At 41.3% G+C, this 9,590-nt stretch overlaps 1 pseudogene across 1 annotated transcript; it reads right to left on the bottom strand.

Moving 5' to 3' along the window:
- Window positions 1-8,652: 8,652 nt before the first annotated feature.
- Window positions 8,653-9,141, bottom strand: LOC108177483 (large ribosomal subunit protein uL23 pseudogene; annotated as a pseudogene). The gene has a single exon (XR_016233653.1). The product of XR_016233653.1 is annotated as a large ribosomal subunit protein uL23 pseudogene (transcript).
- Between the last annotated feature and the right edge of the window lie 449 nt (window positions 9,142-9,590).

Genomic DNA, 9,590 nt, shown 5'->3' with positions numbered 1-9,590 from the left:
GATGGAATGATGCTACACAAATCAGAAGATACAGCATGGAAAATGTCAACACTGTTGTAAAACATGTGATATAACAGAACCCAGGGCATTCCCAAAAGAACTGAATTGAAATTGAATCCTCACTCCAGGCATTTTTAAAAATGTATTTTGACAGTGTTCGTTCATTCCTTTATTTGCTCATTTACAAATCTTTCAACAAATACCTGAATATCTATTAAGTACCAAGAAATACATCCAACCATAAACATATGAAGATTATCAATAAGAGAATATCCCTGGTCTCACAGAGATCATTCCAATGGCAGATTTAGAAGTGAACAAAGAAGGGTGGTGCCAACTTGGGCTTAGGAAGTGGTAATTCTTCCCCAAAGGGAGTGGGCATGAAGAGAATCCAAAGGATGATGGGAACTGAGTTTAACAACACCTGGAGTGACAGGATGTCGTTCCAAACCAATTCCCAAGGCCAGCTGGGAAACCGTAGTTTTGAGTGACTGGAATGCGTGCAGAGGAGAAATGCCAAAAGCTGAGCTTTCAGTGATCAGATCCTGAATTGGGAAGATACTGAAGAGTAGGAAGGGGAAGGAAAAAGATCAGGTGAGTAGATTAGAAAGATCACCCTCACCTTTGGAAAAGATTCAATTATTTAGTAGATTCATATGCAAAGGGAAATAAAATCCATACTGATTTCAATATGAGTGCCCAATCTGTCTTATATAAAATGTGCTGTGTGGCTGTATTTTTGCATTAATCCACCAAAATACCTAAGGCAGCTATGTTAGTTTTGGAGATTCAAAGTCCATGATCAGGCAGCCCTGTGGGTTCGGCATCTGGTGAGGGCAGTGCGTGGCAACGGAGGAACACATGGAAGGAAGAACAACCTGGCATGCTGAGAAGTAGGGAGAGCAGTCAGGGCCATCTTGGGCTTTTATAACAGGCACATTGCAGGAACTGCCTCTGAGGGCACGCCCCAAATGACCTGCAGACCTTCTACTGGGTGCTACACAAATCTTTAACTTTCCATGCTTTTAGTATCATTATCTCATAACTTTGGGGCTTAAGTCTTGCATGAGTTCAGGGGCCAAGTCATATTTTAACTATAGCAGTGGCTTTTGCTTAGGATACAGAAAATTGAAGAGTGTACTTCATACCCCTTTTTCTACAATAAGAAAAAGGCAGACAATGGTAATTTTTTTAATTAAAGATTTTATTTATTTATTTGAGAGGTAGAGTTACAGACAGTGAGAGGGAGTCACAGAGAGAAAGGTCTTCCCTCCGTTGGTTCACTTCCCAAATGGCTGCAACAGCTGGAGCTGCACCGTTCTGAGGCCAGGAGCGAGGTGCTACTACCCAGTCTCCCACAGGGATGCCGGGGCTGAAGGACTTGGGCCATCTTCCACTGCTTTCCCAGGCCACAGCAGGGAGCTAGATCAGAAGAGGAGCAGCTAGGATGCTGGCACTGCAGGCAGAGAATTAACCTGCTGCACAGTAGCATCAGCTCCAGTCAGATAATGTTAAAAATCATAACTCTCGCTGTATTTATTTGAAAGCCAGGATGAGAGGGCAACCAACTAGTCTGAAAAATAAGCAAATACAAGTGCCTCCAAGAAGAGGCAGGTAGCAGGCACCAGCTTTTCTGGGGCAGATTAACATAAAGGAAGTCCATACCCACTCACAGTCTCTACAGATGCCATTTCTTCATAACATGAAAGGCTGAAAGTAAGACAAGGGGCTGGACTTGTGGCATAGCAGGTAAAGCCTCTCCTGCCCCCCATGCCAGCATACTTTTTGGGCACCCGCTCATATCCCAGCTGCTCCACTTCTCATCTAGCTCCCTGCTAATGGCCTGGGAAAGCAGTGGAGGATGGCCCAAGTACTCAGGCCCCTGGTACCTATGTAAGATACCAGAATGAAGTTCCTGGCTCTTGGCTTTGGCCTGGCTCAGCTCTGGCCATTGTGGCCATCTGGGAAGGGAACCAGCAGATGGAATATTCTCTCTCTCTCTCTCTCTCTCTCTCTCTCTCTCTTTTTCCATCCCTTCCTCCCTCCCTCCTTCCCTCGCTCTTCCCTTCTCTAACTCTTTCAAATAAATAATCATTTTTAAAAAAAGGGAAGAAGAAGGAAAGGAGGTCAAAGTGAGAGACAGAACAGTTCACCTCTTGAGAAGTCTACATCAATAGAACCAGACTACAATAGATAAATACTGGAGATATAAGATGTCGCTCCCCCTCTTCGTGGAGGAACGACACTAAACCCTGCGCTGTTCTTTTGTCTGCTAGGCCCTTCCCGGGTTTGCTGCTGGTTCTTCCCAGGTTGGCTACCGACCCTTCCACCTCCGTGGAAGGGCGGTTCCCACTGCCACTTTCCCCACTTCCGCGGGGGAGCGGCACACTGCCGGCCGGCTCTCTCAGGGGCTGCTCAGATGTTCCTCAGGTGTTCCCGGTGCATGTTGTCTCTCTCCTCCTTTATAGTCCTCTTCCACCAATCCCAACTCTGCTACCCACACGCCGAGTACGCTGCTCTCCTCCAATCAGGAGTAGGTCCTGCTGTTTATTGGTTGAACTAGAGGCAGCTGTGTAGAAGCTGTTTCCTCCTCTCCCAGCGCCATACTGTGGGAGAGCAGATGCATAGAATAAGTCTTAATTCCAGTAACAGTCTAGTCTGAGTTGCTCCCCACATAAGACAAGGGATTTTAACTACTACTAATCTTTTAAAGGCTTTGGGGAAAAATAAAAGGCATGCATGTTCAAATAGAAAATTTCAGCTAACTACCAGTAATTATGTAAATAAAGATGAACTGAGCAGAGTAATCAAAAGGCAGAGATCAGCAGCATGGATTTAAAAACAAAAATGATGGAAAATGATTTACCATAGAAACAGTTGCCCCCAAATAGCTAATAGACTGATATTAGAAAATAGGCTTTAAGATAAAAAAAAATGTTACCGGAAACAAAGAAGGACATTTTATAATTATAAACACATCAGCAAGACATAACCATTTCAAATAGGCATACACCTAACCCAATGTATGAAGATCCCCAAGATGTATGAGGCAAAAAAATTTGGAATATTTCAAATGCGTAAGGAACTGTTACAACTAAATAGCAAAAGAACAAGAACACAATTAAAAAGTAGTCAGAGAACATTTCTCAAAATGTACAAATCGCCAACAGGTACATGTGAAAGTGCTCCATATCACTAATCATCAGAGAAATGTAAATAAAAAACAATAGCTCATTCTTGTTACAGACAAAAGATAACCAGTGATATCAGGGATGTGGAGAAAAGACCACATATGCCATTGGTGGAAATTAGTACAGCCACTATGAAAACATTCTGGAAGCTCCTCTGAAAAATTAAAAGAGAACTAAAATATCTAGCAGTCCTATCTCTAGGCACATATTCAAAAGAAATGAAATAAGTATCTTGAAGAGCTATTTACACTTTCATATTCATTGAAGCACAGTTCACAATAGCTAAAATATGGAATATCAATCTAAGTGTTCATAAACAGATAAATGGATAAAGAAAAGAGTACACACACACACACACACACACACACACCACATGCAATGGAGGGTTAGCCTTAAAAAGGAAGGAAAACCTGTAATTTACAGCAACATAAATGAATCCAGAATATATTATGCTAAATGAAGCAAGCCAGGCACAGAATGACAAATGTTTCATGATCTCACTTTTATATGGAATATAAAGAAGTCAAACTTGGGGTGATGTTGTGGTATAGAGGGTAAAACTGCCACCTGTGACACTGTCATCCCATATGGGTGCCAGTTCAAGTCCCAGCTGTTCTACTTCTCATCCAGCTCCCTGGTTTAATGGCCTCAGAAAAGCAGTGGGAGATGGCCCAAGTGCTTGGGCCCCTGCACTTGTAAGAAGCTTCTGGCTCCTGGCTTTGGCCTGGCCATCTGGGGAGTGAAACAGGATGGAAAATCAATTCATTCTCTCTCTCTCTCTCTCTCTCTCTCTCTCTCTCTCTCAAACTCACAGAATCAAAGAGTAGAATTTCCAGTAGCAGAGCAGTTGGGGAAACAGGGACATACTAGCCAAAAGAAGAAATTTCAATTATATGGGATGAATAAATTCTGGGTGCATAGCATGGTGACTATAGTTACTAATGTATTTATATACTTAAAATCTGCTAAGACAGTAGATCTTAAATGTTCTCATAACAAACAAAAATAGTAACTATATAAGATAATGATGTGCTAATTAGCTTGATTATAGTAATTATTTCACAGTGTCTATGTATATCAAAACATCATGTTGTATACTGTAAATATACATATAATTTTTATTTTTCAATTATACCTCAAAAGAGATGGAAAGAAAGATGGTGCATTTAGCCTTCCATCTAAGACACTCACGTCCCACATTGGAGTCCTGTTACGGAGTTTGGCTTCTGACTCCAGCTTCCTGCTAATGCAGACCCTAGGAGGCAGCAGTGATGATTCAAGTAGTGGGGTTCTCACCACCCATGTGGGAGACCTGGATTGCATTCCTAGCTCCTAATTTTGGACCAGGCCCAGAGAGGGCTACTGCAGGCATTTGGGGAATGTATCAATAAATAGGAACTCTATCTATCTCATAATCGATCTCTATCTCCCTCCCTCCCTCCCTTCCTCCTTTCCTTCTTCTCTCTTAGTGTGTAAAATCACACTAAACAAAATGTTAAAGGTGTTATGCAAAAGGAATAATTATCTAGCATAAACTTATGTCTACATAAAAATTGAAGAGCACTGGAAATGATAAAAATGAATATAAACATAAACTTTATTTTTTGTTTCTACATATTCGAATAAAATTGCATATTCTGTTCAGTGAAATGGAGAAAGCTACTCTACTCCTCTTTGTCCCTCAAATTAAATGTAAATATAAAAGAGGAACAGATTGAATGGAGCAACTATAGGAGATCTCTGAAAAAATTAATAAGAGTGGTCAAAGCAGAATAGAATTTGAAGTACTGTCAATGTGGTACCATTTTCTCCTGGGTCTGAATGTATAAAGGCAACATGAAATCTGCAAGTGAACATTTAGATTGAGACAGAAGGAATTCCAGGAGTAACTCTCTAGTACTAACACACAAAGTAGAAAAAGGAACTTGTAATGCCCAGAGAGTGTGCAGGTATGAACTAGCATATTTTTCTTCCACCTTTACTCTTATTCCACAGCCTCCAGGAAAGACTGTGGAGGTAGTAGCAGACGCCACTCAGAAGATAACTTCTCTAAGGAAGGAATTCTACTCTAATCAATAATCCCAGGCTTTTTTCTCCCTCTCTGTCCTGCCACCACTAGACCCCAGCTGTGCATGTAGTCACAGAAGTTGATGATAGAGTAGTTTAAGCCCCAGGTTTCTCACTGTAGGGCCAACCAAAGGAGTGACACAAAATCAAAAACTGTGGTATGCTCAGAAAAGCAATCCTTGAAATTGCCTGTTAATTCTTGGGATCCTCCCCACTTCTGGAGTTGTAAATGCCTGAATTTGATGATAATCAGCACACAAAAAACTGTGAAAATGCAAAAGGTAGGCCACTTCCAGATCCCAGAAAGAACATGGATGAAGACATAGGACACATACAAATGCATTACAAGGTCTAGCCAAAAGATGTCTGAAAACTGAAGACTAGATAAATTATGGGATGTGTACACCATGGAATACTATACAGCAATAGCAAAAATGAAATCCTGTAATTTGCAACAAAATAGATGAAACTGGACATATGTTCTCCCTGATCTGTGATAACTAATAAAGCACCTAAAAGATAATCTATAGAAGTAAAATTGACACTTTAAGATGCAATGACTTGGAACAGCCCATCTCATCTGTTAAGAAATATGCTTTTGGGGGAGGAGCCAAGATGGCAGAATAGTGAGGGCACACACTAATAGTCCGGGAAAAGATAGTTTAATAAAAGTGGAGTTACTGTAGTCTCAGGAAAAGGCTCGGGAAAAAATTACAGAGGAAACTCTTCCACATCTAGTAGATGTGACATGGAGGACCTACGGGAAGAGCAAGGATGCCCATGGCATGGAAGCCAAGCCACGGAAGCCGAGCAGTGGAAGCCGAGCAGTGGAGTCTGCACGCCAGCACTGGAAGGGGAGATGAGACAAAATCCTCGGTAACCCGAGTCATTGGCAGGGAAAGGCAGAAAGAGCCTACAGGGAACAAGGCTTGAAGCCCCACTGGGGAAAGTTCACCGGCTGACTGGAGGAGAGAAAAAAAAAAAAACGAATAAATAAGGGGAACCGGCACAGACACTAGCCTCTCTATTCACCTTACAAAGCCGAATAAAACAAAGAGCAGGCGCCATTTTGGACATACTTATGTGGCGCCCGCCATCAGCCAAGCAGAAAAACCTGACTCTGGTGGGGAGCAATAACTAGAGGTTAGAACCTAGTGAAAGTGTGGAGCTAATGAACTGAAACTGTGAAAATCTACAGGTGGGTGAGAGAACTCACCGAGTACTCGAACTCGGTAACTTGACAACCTGGTGAGAGACTGCTGAGAAATCTGAGACCACACTGAGGGCTGCATAGACCCTTTGTGTAGTCCTTGGGGTAGAGCAAATACCCACAGGGGCCAGATTTCATACATCAACTACCCTCAATTCCACTCAGCTGTGCGGAATTACTTCCGTTCTGAGTCAAAGAGAGAGAGAGAGAGAGAACAAACTGGGTGAGTCACCTTTGGCACACCCTTAACCCTGAAGAACCAAACAGAGCTCTCCGGCCGCACCCATCACAGCCTCTAGGGATCCATCAAAAGCAGACAGTCCACTTGATCCAGAGTCATAGTATAATGAGAAAAAACACCACAGCAAAGAAACAAAAGAATATCTCCACAATCCCAAACAAATGCAGAAACCGAGGTAACAAGAACAAGGAAGACACTATGACACCCCCAAATGATAAATACACCCCAATTCAAGATTATAAAGATGATGAGATAGAAGAAATGGAAGAAACAGATCTCAAAAAATTGATAAGAACACTAAGAAGTTCTCAAATCCTTGAACTACAGTAATCCTTACTGCTCAGGATAGAAAATCTCTCTCATGAAAATGAAATATTAAGGAGGAATCGAAATGAAATGAAACAACTAGTAGAACATAAAAATGTGACAGTGACGATAAATCATAATGAATGAAGAATTCAATAGATCAAATGACAAACACATTAGAGAGCCTTAAAAACAGAATGAGTGAAGCAGAAGAGAGAATATCAGACTTAGAAGACAGAGAACAGGAAAGTATACAGTCAAACCAAAGAAAAGAAGAGGATAATAGAAATCTAAAAAATATTGTCGGGAATCTACAGGATACTATTAAAAAACCCAACATTCGGGTTCTAGGAGTTCCTGAAGGCATGGAGAGGGAGAAAGGATTAGAAGGCCTTTTTAGTGAGATACTAGCAGAAAATTTCCTGAGTTTGGAGAAGGACAGAGACATCCTAGTACAGGAAGCTCATAGAACCCCTAATAAACATGACCAAAAGAGATACTCACCATGACACATTGTAATCAAACTCACCACAGTGAAACAGAAAGAAAAGATTCTAAAATGTGCAAGAGCAAAACATCAGATTACTCTCAGAGGATCTCCAATTAGAATCACAGCAGACTTCTCATCAGAAACCCTACAAGCTAGAAGGAAATGGTGAGACATAGCCCAGGTACTAAGAGAGAAAAAAACTGCCAGCCCGAATATTATATCCTGAAAAGCTCTCATTTGTGAATGAAGGTGAAATAAAGACCTTTCATAGCAAAAAGAAATTGAAAGAATTTGTCACCACTCATCCAGCCCTGCAAAAAACGCTTAAAGATGTGCTACACACAGAAACACGGCCATCAGTATGAAAGAAGGTAAAGAAGAAAACCTACCAGTAAAAGATCACAGGAAGCTTAAAGCATATACTAGAAAATATCTTTGGGAAAATGGCAGGGCAAAGTCACTACTTATCAATAGTCACATTGAACGTTAATGGACTGAATTCTCCAGTTAAAAGGCACAGACTGGCTGAATGGATTAAGGAACAAAACCCATCTATTTGCTGCCTACAAGAAACACATCTTTCCAACAAAGATGCATTCAGACTAAAAGTGAAAGGCTGGAAAAAGATATTCCATGCCAAGAGAAATGAAAAAAAAAGCAGGTGTAGCCATATTAATATCAGACAAAATAAACTTTAACACAAAAACTGTTAAGAGAGACAAAGAGGGGCACTATATAATGATTAAGGGTTCAATTCAACAGGAAGATGTAACTATTATAAATGTATATGCACCTAATTACAGGGCACTGGTTTATTTAAAAGGTATGTTAAGGGACTTAAAGGGAGACTTAGACCCCAATACAGTAGTACTGGGGGACTTCAATACTCCACTCTCAGAAATAGACAGATCAACAGGACAGAAGATCAACAAGGAAACAGCAGATTTAATCGACACTATTGCCCAAATGGATCCAATAGATATCTACAGAACTTTCAATCCTACATTTAAAGATTTTACATTCTTCTCAGCAGTGCACGGAACCTTCTCTAGGATTGACAACATACTAGGCCATAAAGCAAGTCTCAGCAAATTTTTTTTTTTATGGTGAAAAAACATATATTTAGAATTAGCCAGCTGGACTCCATTCAGATGATCCCAATTTTGTTGGCAACGTCCAGAGCATCATAGTCAGAAGCCAGCCGCACATACGCCTTCTTCTCTCCGTCAGGTCTGATCAGGGTGTTGACTTTGGCCACATCAATGTCATAGAGTTTCTTCACAGCTTGTTTGATCTGGTGCTTGTTGGCCTTGACATCCACAATGAACACCAGTGTGTTGTTGTCTTCTATCTTCTTCATGGCCGACTCCGTGGTCAGGGGGAACTTGATGATGGCATAGTGGTCAAGCTTGTTTCTCCTGGGGGCGCTCTTCCGAGGGTATTTGGGCTGCCGTCGGAGGCGTAGTGTCTTGGGCCGCCGGAAGGTGGGGGACGTGTGGATCTTCTTCTTCTTGTGGCTGTGGACGCCTTTCAGCACTGCCTTCTTGGCCTTCAAGGCCTGCGCTTTGGCTTCGACTTTAGGAGGGGCAGGAGCTTCCTTCTTCGCCTTCGGCGCCATCTTGGTGAAAAGAAGTCTCAGCAAATTTAAAAGAATTAGAATCATACCATGCAGCTTCTCAGACCACAGTGGAATGAAAGTGGAAATTAGCAACTCAGGAATCCCTAGAGAGTATGCAAACACATGTAGACCGAAAAATATGCTCCTGAATGAACACTGGGTCATTCAAGAAATCAAAAGAGAAATCAAAAACTTTCTGGAAGTAAATGAGGATAAGAAAACAAAATATAAAAACTTATGGGATATGCAAAAGCAGTGTTAGAGGAAAGTTTATAGCAATAGGTGCCTACATCAAGAAATTGGAAAGGCACCAAATAAATGAGCTTTCAATGCATCTCAAGGATCTACAAAAACTGCAGCAAACCAGACCCAAATCTAGTAGGAGAAGAGAAATAATTAAAATCACAGAAGAAATCAACAGGATTGAATCCAAAAAACATTACAAAAAATCAGCCAAACGAGGAGCT

The sequence above is a fragment of the Oryctolagus cuniculus genome, chromosome 5, assembly GCF_051225735.1.
Source record: "Oryctolagus cuniculus isolate XC-2025 breed Fujian yellow rabbit chromosome 5, ASM5122573v1, whole genome shotgun sequence".
Taxonomy (NCBI): Eukaryota; Metazoa; Chordata; class Mammalia; order Lagomorpha; family Leporidae; genus Oryctolagus; species Oryctolagus cuniculus.
The sequence above is the reverse complement of the archived record's forward strand: the minus strand, read 5'-3'. Positions and strand labels throughout refer to the sequence as shown.